Here is a 12,400-nt window from a genome sequence, read left to right as displayed (position 1 = left end):
GTAACTAGGGGTCGTCTGTAAGTCGAGTGTTCTTAAGTAGTGGACCGCCTGTACAGCACACTGCATTAAATCTTTGAGGCAGATAACTTTTGGTACGTTGCTTGATTCTGCACCTAAAAAGTTGCACAAAAAAGAAAGCAATTGAAGTCATACATTTGCCCTCTAGACTTACTTTTGGGAGCTACTATTTGGGACTAAAAAGTTGAACACCACAAAAAGTCACAAAAGTAAACTAAACAGGCAACTCATCCCATGTATCACAAAGGGGGGAAAACTTGGCACACCACACTCTGGCTGTACTCATGTTGCACCAGTAATGGCATCTTCTAAAGGTCTTGGAACTTATCATTTTAGAGCATTGTAGCAGTCTCTTCACAATTTTTATGACTGATTTTAGCTTATGATGTTCTGAGCTCCATTCCCTATGTATAGGAATTTATTTGGCTAACCTAAGACCAGGACTTATAGGGGTTGTCCGAGACTGTTTAAAAAACTATGGTGGCTGAGAGGGAGCTAATTAAAAAAAAATAAACATTTACTTAACCCCCGTTAATCTCCTGACATCCAGCGATGCCATTGCTCTGTTCCGTGCTCTATGTAAACAAACAGCCACACTGCATTCAGCTTCCGGACAGCCGAGGTGGAAAGCCACGCCCACCCGTCCCTATTCCCAGCATTGTCCGTATATATGCAGTATGTTGGTATATGTGATATTCAGTTAAATCAGAAAAACGTCTGTAATTAAGGTACAGTGCCTCATTGGCAGATAATTAAGGTACAGTGCCTCATTGGCAGATAATTTTACGTACTTTGGGTAGGACTTTTAACCCTTCACCAGCTGATATTACTGGTGTCAGGGGTACAATGCTGGTGATAGGTCTTCTTTAAACAACTGTACCTGCTGATATCAATTGCAAAGTCCTTGAGACAGCTCACTTGTTTTACCCATCATGAGGTGTTTCTTGTGTGGACCCTTAATAATGAGGCACATTTTTTTAGGCCAACAGTTGAACCAGCTCATATTATTTCTCTCCAAGTGGAAAAAAACAATTAGTTATAGTTTTTAGCTGGAGTCATCAATTCCCATGGCTTTTTACATCCCTCTTTCGTCATTATTTTTCCTCTAGAAGTTATTTCCTCAGAAAACTAGTAACATGTTCAATGCTCATCTCACCCACTGTACATATTGGGTGATCCAATCATGTGATTATTTTGGCCAGTTGACTCAATCCCTCTGTGCCACTGGTCACATGCAATGCAGCACATTTGTTCTCAGGAGCTCGGCAAGCTATTATAAATAGCAGAAATGAGCAACCTGCACAACTAACAGTAGCAGTAACAGTATCTGGCTTCCTGCCAGCAGTGTGTGGTTAGACCAACGGGGCAGGACAAGTTGTCCTCTACTCAATTTCTCCTCCCCTCATCCTCACTCATTGCCTTCCCCTCCCTCAGCCTTTCCCCTGCTCCCTCCCCTGCTTACATCAGCTCACTGCCACAAACAATTTTCACTTAAACACACACTGTTGACAGGGTTCCAGACAATGTTAATGTTAAAGAACAATTAAAAAGAACTGCAATTATTTAGATGCACAACATTTACGCCAGTTTTCTGTCAGACTTTGCATGTTCTTTTCAGTGCAAACTGCTTGCACAGGTATTTAAGAAGTCAAACCAAACCAAATAGATAAGCAAAAGATAGGTATTTAAGAAGTGTCTGAGACACATTTCTGGCGCACGCAACACTTTGTACCACACACTGCACTATTCCTCATGTGAAATTTCTGCACTGAAGGGGACGTTCCCATGCTCAGGCAGACATTGCACCACATTTACTTTGCAAAGTCTGACAGAATTGTGTTGCATGCCCCATGTTAAAGGTGCAGCAAAAAAAAAATTGTGCACTCAGAACAGTGCAGGGGGCGCCAGATTCATGAAGCACGTGCGCCAGAAATCATAAATAAGGCAAATCCTGCACATTACACAGGAAAACTGCACTGTGTTTGCACTGTTCTGAGTAAATGTGCCCCATTGTCTAAATCAACACGCCTGAGACTATTGTAAAAATGAACTGATTACAGTTTCCCTTTAAGTAATTCTTGAATACTCTTGTATTATAAAAGTTTTCAAAGTAGTATAAAAGTCAATTTATCAAGATGCTAGTGAAAGATAATGACTATTTCAAGTTACCAGCTATTTATTAAAATACAATAAGGAGCAGATGAAGAATGAATAAATAACAAACTACCGTAGTTAAATGTGTTTGAACATTTATGCAGTTGGTTTCAAAACCATTCATACCCCTTGAATCCTAATTTTCAAGAGTTACTTCCATAAATTTAAATTTATGCAGCTGATATTTTAAGGGATAAAGCAACACAATGGGGCAGATTTATCAAACTGTTTGCAACAGAATTCTGTCACAATCTGGACTCAAAATCTTTGTAAGTCACCTTGTACCACATTCATCAAAGGTTTTGCATAGTTTTAAAAAAAAAACTTATGTGATTGGTGCTCAATTGGGGCACTTGCAAGCCACTGTATCAAATCAGTAAAAGGCATAAAACATAAATAAAAACATGACAACAACTTTGTATAGAATCACATTCTCCATGCATATATTGATATAGAGGCTTCTTGACATAAGGCCTCTTGTAGGTGATGCTTGATGTCAAGGGAGCAGCCTACATGGTAGCTTAAAGAGACATGGTTTTACTTATCCCATCCTGGAAAATTTTGCATATTTTCCCAGAATCCCCCTAGTGGAGCATCCATGGCTATAAGACTCCACACGCCTACACTGTGGCCTTAATTGGCAGTTTCTGTAAGGAGAACTCTTACTTCCCAACCTTAGTCACAAGCCTACAGTAGTATTGCAGTATATGGTAGGAACGATCAGACAATCTAGGGTTAATGTACCCTAGATTAAAAAAAAAGTTTAAAAAAAGCTTCAAAAATAATAAAAAAGTATAAAATAAAAATAAAAATAAATTCTTTATTTATATAGCGCACACAGATTACGCAGCGCTGCACAGGCATGTCAAATTGGTATAAAACTGTAATAAAACATAATAAACAGTAAAAATCACAGACACAATAGGTAACGCCACATCCCAAATTGCCTTATCTATCAAAATATAAAAACAGTTATTGCTGGCGGTGAATCACATAGTGCCCAAGTCTCCGAAATGCGACTTTTACACCATTTTAAATCACATAAAAAATGGAATAATAAGTGACCAAAATGTTGCACAGACCTCAAAATGGTAGCAATGAAAACGTTGGTTCATTTGGCAAAAAAATCTTTTTCGTACACCATTGTTAACTTTTGAAAATGTGTTAAAAGGCAATAAAACCTATATGAATTTGGTATCACCGAACCAAAGAATAGAGGGATAGAACAAAGAGTAGAGGTGTTATATGGAGCGCACGGTGAAAGTCGTAAAAATCTGAGCCCACATTTTTTCCACATTTGGAATTTTTTCAAGCTTCCCAGTACACGGCTTGAAATAATAAATAATGTGACGGAGAAGTAAAATTTGTTACGCACAAAATAAGCCCTCACACGGAAAAATGAAAATGTTATGGTTTTTTGAAAGGTTGGGAGCAAGAAATGAGCGAAAAAACCCTGCGTCCTTAAGGGGTTAAAAAATAATTTCTAATACACAATGCGGTCTTGAAAAAACCTGCTTTGAAACTTTTGTTAGTTAAAATAAACAACGTTTTTTTGCTTACTGGATACTATTTGCAAGGTTCTCCAACACAGGCACTCAAGCCTGCCAGTCTCTTTCTGTAGGATACAGGTTAAATATCATCTTTTGAGTACTTCAACTAACTCATGTACCACCCAGTCTGAAACCCATTCATCTTGTGTATCATATACAATAAAGGCATCATAGCAAGTGTCAGGTTGTCTCCTAAATCCTTTATATTTGATTTAGGAAGAAATAATATGTGTATTGTCAAAAATGTGAAAAATAAGAATATGTAAATCCCCCTGTAATTTTTTCAAACTTTATAATCACATTCAGTAGGCTTATGCCGGCATATTTTCCAGGCCCAACGCATGTAACCTCAGATGCAAGGTAATGTATAATAACATGTGTTGTCCATCCATAGGCAAGCCATTACATACAACAATCACATATACATGAATTACCATGCAGTAAGACCATATATAAATTTTGTACAACATTTAGAGGGGCGGGCAGGGCCGTTGCCAGGGTCACAACAGATTTGGGACACGGGCCCCATATGTACCGAATTCTCTGTTTCAGCCACTTCTGTACACACCCTCGCTTTAAAATCTCCTCTCACACTGCATTATACTCGAGATTCTGGTTTACTATGTCCCAATTATAGCCCTCACACTTTGGGCTGTTTCACATTACGCAGTGATCATGGCCATGACGAGTGTCCTGTGCCACGGATTCATCACAATGGTGGGGATTGAACCCTATATTGATATATTATGCATAGAGTTCTTGTTTACCCGATCTGTAGCAGAGCCAAAACTCGTCACAGCCGTGATCACAGACTTATCATGGAATAGTGTGAAACAGCCCTTTGTAATATACCCCTTTTTACTAATTTTACAATTAAGGCCCAATTGCGGCCCCACACAGTGTAGAGAATGATACTTTACATCACAACCCACTCTTGTGGCCCTCAAAATTTGTAATGTGGCTTGGCATGTAATTATTCCACTCAGAAATAGACCCCCCCAACACCGAGTAAGCGCCTCATCACACTCATTAATATCCCACAACACTCAGTGAGAGCCCCCCACACTCACTTTTAACCCCTCTCCCAATCACTAATAACACCCACATTTAGTAAAAGGCCCCACATTCAGTAATAGCCCTCACACTCAGTATTAGCCCCTGAAACTAACTAATACCCCATCCCACTCACTTATAACCACTTACATTCAGTAATAGCCCCCACATTTTGTAATGGTCGCCCCAGACTCGCTATTACCCCCCACACTCGCTATTAGCCCCCTCACTATTAGCCCCAACATTTTGTAATAGGCCCTAACACACCAATAGCCTCTCAAATTACTAATAGTCCCCACATTCAGTAATAGCCATCCACTCACTTAAATCTCCCCACACATTCAGTAATAGCCCCCACAATTTATAAAAGCCCCCCCCACTCTAACTATTAGCCCCCATATTTAGTACTAGCACTCACATTCAGTAATGGTCCCCTCACAATCAGTAATAGCACTTTTTTTCCCCCCTTCCCTCCCGACTATCTCCAGCATGGGTTTACGGGTCATATGGGTGGGAGGGGGGTTATTGGATGGGATTTTTTTTTTTTGCCATTTATGTGCCTGATTATCTCTGCATAAGTATTATGATGGTATAAGCAATAAGAAATGGGGGAGGGGGGTGGTACCGTAATAATAATGTTGATCATATATTCTATTGTCTGCAATGAAAAAAATCAGTAATAGCACTTAATTCACAGTAATGCCCCCAAACCCCTCTCGATTGTCCTCTTCTTCTCTCTGTGGAGAAAGAGGTGCAGTGACGTCACTAAACTGCTTGAAGCAGGAGACGCAATGTCATTGCGTCCTGCACAGCTCACAACTCCACAGACTGCTGTGCACTCTGTAGAGAAGTCTGCAGCCCAGGGGCGTAACTAAGAGAGGCTGGGCCCCATAGCAGATTTCTGCATGGGGCCCCCTTCCCCATAAAAAAATATATAAATATTTAGGCGGCATTCACATAAACATATGCCCGGTTGGCTATAGCCTGGCAGGCACATGTCTGGAGTGCTGGAGAGGTGATCGCGGCTCACCCCTCCACTCTCCATAGAGAATAGAGCCGCATGGTCGTTGTTACGGCCATAGATAGATCAGGCTCCATCTCTTTTGCGGACATGGCTCAAAACAGTGGGTACTCGTTGTGCTCACTGTACCGAAGCACTATAGATGCCTTTGAGGGATGTATATCCAGCAGCAAATTTGCAGCCAGATATACGTCGCTCACACGTACTTGTGAATGTACCCTTATACATGTTTATACAACTACACACATTTATACACTCCTATATACGTACATTTATATACTTATATACACACATATAAATTTCTACACTCGTATATTCACACCTATATACATACATACAAGTATACACTTATACACACACACATTTATGTACTCTGTTACACTGTGTATACAAACTCATAAAGTATATACACACATACTGAATATAAACATCACATATACTGCATACACATTATATACTATATATATGTTAAACACACTTACTGTATACACTGACCATATATACACATACATGCAGCATAAAAACTCCATGTGCACACATGCTGCATATACATACAGCATATACAAACACATACGGGAAATACACACACAGATTCAGTATATAGATCATTTACATACATACCATATACCTAGCAAAAACACACATACATCATATATGTGCATATATTTAAATGCTTATATAAATATGTGCATGTATAAATACAGTAGATGCATATATACACTGCATATACTCAAGGAAAATACAAACAGCACACAAAAGTAGAGAGTAGCGGGTGCAAGCTCAATAGGACCAGGCCCTAGGGCCTTCAATATATAATCACGAAAATAGGCAGCACTCCAAGACGTCCAGCATTAGGTGAAAAAAATGTTCTTCTTTATTCCATGTTTGAAAAAGGCTCCTAGCGAGCCAAAATGTGGCTGTACTTTGTTGAACTTTTTAAACATGGAATAAAGAAGAACATTTTTTTCACCTAATGCTGGACGTCTTGGAGTGCTGCCTATTTTCATGATTATACACAGATATATGCATATATACACACAGTATATACAAATATACACAGATATATGCATATATACAGAGTATATACACAGTATATACAAATATACACAGATATATGCATATATACACAGTATATACAAATATCCACAGATATATGCATATATACACACAGCATATACACAGTATATACAAATATACACAGATATATGCATATATACACAGTATATACACAGTATATACAAATATACACAGATATATGCATATATACACAGTATATACACAGTATATACAAATATACACAGATATATGCATATATACACAGTATATACACAGTATATACAAATATACACAGTATATACACAGTATATACACAGTATATACATATATACACAGTATATACACAGTATATACATATATACACAGATATATACACCGTATATACATATATACACAGTATATACACAGCATATATATATATACAGTATATACATATATATACACAGTATATACATATATACACAGTATATACACAGTATATACATATATACACAGTATATACATAGTATATACATATATATACACAGTATATACATATATACACAGATATATACACATATATACACAGATATATACACATATATACACAAAGATAAATACATAAGTATATACTTACCTTATCAGACGCTTTGGGGATATATGGGCGATGACCGGGCCGTGGCTTCAGGCTGCTGTTCAGGTGGGTAGGTGGGTGATCAGATGGGTGCTTGTTTGTCCGTGGGGGGGTCGTGGTGGTTTGGGCAGGTGGCGGGTGCTTGTTCAGCCGCCGGGGGGCCGTGGTCGTTCGGGCAGGTGCCGGGTGCTTGTTCAGCTGCGGGGGGGGGGGGGGGCGGGGGTGCGGGTTGTCACACTGGGGGAGTCAGGCGGTTGCCTATTATGCTGCGCTGGGGGTGGGAGGAGTGCAGGAGTCGGCGGGTACTTGTTAGCCCATGCGGGCTGTAGAGTGAGGAGGAGGGGCATCAGTCCGCTCTGTCAGCGGCCGCCTGTGCCAGCATGCAGCGGGATAGGCAGGCGGTCACCTGGGGTCGGTGGGGGGAGGGGCTTTGTAGTCACCTTCGGTCTCCCTGTGCAGGGGGCGGGCGGCTCACGGAGGGGGCGGGCGGCTCACGGAGGGGGCGGGTTTAGGAGCGGACACAGAGGTAGGGGCCCGGGGGCATGATCCGGAAGGCACCGACACTGAAGGGACACTGAATGGAGTCCGTGCATCCCCGGGCCCCTTAACCTCACGGGCCCCGTAGCAACCGCTACGGCTGCTATGGCGGTTGTTACGCCACTGCTGCAGCCTTCTCCACTACACTAATGGAGATGGAGAGAGCCGATGGACAGGAGACAGGCACATTCAGGTGTCTGGCCAAAAGATCCGGGGCTCGTGCCCCAGATCTTTTGAGCTAGTGATGCCCCTGGGGGTGGGACCTGCCTCCTGTGACCTCATCACAAGCACACGCTGCTGACCAAAGAAACCATATCTATCTATCTAATATCTATCTATTTATCCCATATCTATCTATCTACCTATCTCATATCTATCTATTTATCCCATATATATATATCTATCTATCTATCTATCTATCTATCTACCTATCTTATATCTATCTATTTATCCCATATCTATCTATTTATCTATCTCAAATCTCAGAGAGAAGGTGAGGGGGGGGGGGGTGTCTCCCTCCGTAGTCAGCTCCTCAGTGAAGATGGAATGTTCCTAGCAACAGCTATTTAAGGAGTCACTGACAATAGGGGGAAGGCTGCAGAATACCAGAGGAAGGGGCATGATTCAGTTAACTAACACAATTGTAAAAGGTCTTAAAATTACCTGCCCTACAACATATCAAAAGTTTTTTCAAATGATGATTACTCTTTAAATCAAGATATCTTAAACTGTAGACTTGGAAAAGAACTTCATAATTTAATTGAGTGATTCTATTATGGCTTCCGCGACGGAAATCGGGGGGCGTGGCCGAACGAAAACCCGACAGATTTGGAAAAAACGCCGCATTAAAAAAAAAAAAAAAGTGTCGCGGAACTTGCACTTACCTTCACCAGGAATAGGCCGGTGAACTTCAGGGCATTCCAGCGGGCCTCGGGGAACTTCAGCGCAGCAGCGCCACCTGGTGGACGTTGGAGGAACTACCGCAGGGAACGCGCCGCTGGATCGCGAATGGACCAGGTAAGTAAATCTGCCCCAGAGTGTGCAATTAGATAATTGAGATATCGTAGTCAAATATTTGTTGCTTAGGTCTAGAACTTCCAGAACTTCTTTAAAGGATTATTCTCATCTAAGCATTGACATTCAGTTTCATTAATCTGCAATATATATATACAATTCTTTAATTCGAAGTTATTAAAAAGAATTTACCTGTGTGAAGATAATTTCTCATAAATGTAGTCATATGGTCCCTTAGAAACAAGACTGTGTGCAATCGTTCCAGCAGAGGTGGTCGTATCCAAGGACAAAGAAACAAAATATGAAATGTCCGGAAGTTGCTGTTTGTCCCACAGCCGTCCTGTGGTAATGAATTCAGGTAGTCAGACAGGACTCGGTAGCACATGTCTGCAAAAATGTGAGGTGGTCATATCAGAGGAAGCCCTCTCGTTCTAAGGGACAACATGGCTACATGTATGAGAAATTATCTTCACAAACGAACTTTTTTTTTAAACATCCAATTGCAGAAATGTTTACATATGGCAAATTGATTAAATTAAATGTGAAAGCCCAGATGGGAATACATAGTTAAATAAACATAATTCAGTGAGATTAGGAGGAAAACCCCTAAAAGCTCCTGCTGGTATAAATGTTAAGGAATTGAAGGAAAAGTCTACGGTAGTTTGTAAAGCTTATTTAGCTGAAAAAATTGATAATTTCTATCATCACCATCTTGCCATAAAATATCTAAACAATGCCCCTTGAATTCCAATGTGTGTATTGATTTGCTATCCATGTGTCTACTTGTTGAGGTTGATATTTCATTCCAGTTCATTATCAGCTTCTTTAGATTCATTAGATTTTTAGTGAAATACATCATATGCGTCAGCCCTTCTGTTAAGAAATAATGTTTATTGAAACTAAGGTCCAAGGCTAGTAGATATCAATACGGTTGTTGGACAAATCTAAATATTTTAAATGTTTCATGTGCATAAAGTATTTTCCATTTAAGGCCCGGCTCACTGCATTTCCAGAGAGATTGAGGCATTTGATATAACCCGAGTCTTTAAAGTCAATGCTTTATAAAAAAAAAGAGATTCTTTTGACTTAAATCTAACATGTAGCCATGTGATTGACAGCCCTGATTCACATTGAATTCCTTGAATTCAGAATCTTCATTGATTTTTGGTATACAAATGTGCATTTGTGCATCATAATCAAAATAATGGACATCTTGGAATCTTGTATAGCCATAATGTGCAGGAGATTCTTGAGAAACTGAACAGGAGAATAACAGATCATGAATAAGGACGCAAGCACACTAGTCCGAAACGCGTAGATCTTTTCTCTTTTTTTTTTGGATGATATGCCAGGATGTGACCTTGCAATTTTAATATTTACAAAATAAAAATGTAAATATTTTTTTAAAGAAGATTCTGAGTGCTGGAATACCTTCGTTTCATTGTGCATCATTCAGTCAACCGACAGGACTGCCTTTCCGTGCACCGAGAGCTAAGGAGGAATAGGACCTCGTCTACATTGAGGATGCAGCTTATGTGAGTGAGCGGTGGCTTTCTTTCTATTGAACAGGAGAATATATTTTATTGTTAGAAAGCCCAATTGAATTAAGTGAATGAAATTGTTTAAACACACTAAAGTAAACTGTTTTTATAAAATTGGATTCAAGGTCCAACATTGTTAGATTTTCTAAACTTAGCAATGGCATGAGATTTGTCTTTTTCAATACCTGGAATACATAACCACGAAATTGGAAAAATTTTACAGATTTTAAAGAGGAAAACGTTTCTGATAAATTTAAGTCTGTACTGTACATTCCAGGATTATAATTGTATGAAAGATCTAAATTTGCAAGGGTTGGAACATATTTAAAAAATGTTGCTTCATTTATTTTGTGAGCTAAACAATTTTGAGATAGGTAAAGCACTTGAAGGTGTCGAATGTTTTGAAACCAAATATCAGAGACAGTACACAGAGACAAAGTACTTGCAGATTATTTAAAGTATGAAAGGCATTTTCAGTTATATTTAATGGAGAATTATCTGGACATGGCACACAGAGAAAGTGAGAATTAATGCAGCGTGGACAATTGCCACTTAGGTCTAGGATTTGTAGCTTCGTCAGGTTTTGAAAATCATTTTCATGAATCCTCTCAATCCTGTTGTTATAGAGATAAAGCTCTTTCAAACTGCTTGGCAGAAATATATTTTAATGCATTATCTTCAATATGAAAAGTGAGACCTCTTTGACTTCATAGACATTGGTGGAGTCAGCCACAGGAGCAGGAGGAGCTATTTGCTGGGAGAAACGATTTAACTGTTTTCAGGAAAGACATGAAAGAAGTTTGTTATGCGCATGGGGGAGGGAGACGAAGCTTGGACGCCACAGGATTGATGCGCTTAAGTACCTCAAATGGACCCAGAAAACGAGGACTGAGTTTGTAGCCGGGGATCTTCAGGCGGACATACGTGGAGGACAGCCGAACTTTATCCCCAGGAGAGAAGACTAGAGGGGGCCTAGGTTTCCTGTCGGCCTGAGTTTTGGTCCAGGCAGATGCCCGAAGTAGAGAATGACGAGTTTTCTCCCAGATGGACTTAACAGTTCGTCTACACCAGGTACATCAGAAGGAATGGCAAGAGGAAGAAGTGAGCAGCACCGGTGGATTCAGAGTCTAGAGAATTATAAGAAAATGATGCCCAAAGTAAGAGGGAGGGCCAATCGTCCTGTCGGGCATAGACAAAGGGCTGTAGATAGCAGCCCAAAGTCTGGTTGACTCTCTTCACTTGCCCATTAGACTGAGGATGGTATGTGGAGGAGAAGTCCAGCTTGACTTACAGTTGATTGCAGAGAGAACGCCAGAATCTGGAAACAAACTGGACTCCAAGTTCCGAGACAATGTGCTGAGGGAGTCCATGTAGCCAGAAGATATGGAGGAAGAACAGACTGGCCAGACAAAGAGCTGAATGCAGACCTGGCAGCTGTACCACTATGGGGGCAAGATCAACTCGTACAGGTAGCGGAACCTCAGCGGGATCCATGGCCGGATCTTACTGTCACGATCAGAGGTATTGGATCCTCTGTACCACTGCGGAAAATGACGTAAGCCGACACCTGGGACCGGAGTCTAAGTTGTGCCCCGTTTTCACCAGAACCGCCACAAAGCAGGTTGGACTTGTTGCAGAGTGGTACCACCAGGTCGTTCCACAGGCATGACATTTCCCGCTTTGGCGGCCAAGGCGTAGTGCAGAATCATGAGGCAAACCTCGTGGTCGGGGACAGGCAGGATGTCAAGACAGGCAGCACAGTCAGGGACGTAACAATAGGTCAGGACAGGAATCGGAATCAGGAACAGAATTGAGGTCACAACGGGAAATCTGAATAAACGCA

At 40.6% G+C, this 12,400-nt stretch overlaps 2 pseudogenes; both read right to left on the bottom strand.

Moving 5' to 3' along the window:
- Positions 1 to 9,546: 9,546 nt before the first annotated feature.
- LOC140117047 (toll-like receptor 7) lies at positions 9,547 to 10,458 on the bottom strand (annotated as a pseudogene).
- A 116-nt stretch (positions 10,459 to 10,574) lies between these two features.
- Positions 10,575 to 12,051, bottom strand: LOC140117046 (toll-like receptor 7; annotated as a pseudogene).
- Positions 12,052 to 12,400: the final 349 nt, after the last annotated feature.

Source organism: Engystomops pustulosus, chromosome 2 (genome assembly GCF_040894005.1).
Source record: "Engystomops pustulosus chromosome 2, aEngPut4.maternal, whole genome shotgun sequence".
Classification (NCBI taxonomy): domain Eukaryota; kingdom Metazoa; phylum Chordata; class Amphibia; order Anura; family Leptodactylidae; genus Engystomops; species Engystomops pustulosus.
The sequence above is the reverse complement of the archived record's forward strand: the minus strand, read 5'-3'. Positions and strand labels throughout refer to the sequence as shown.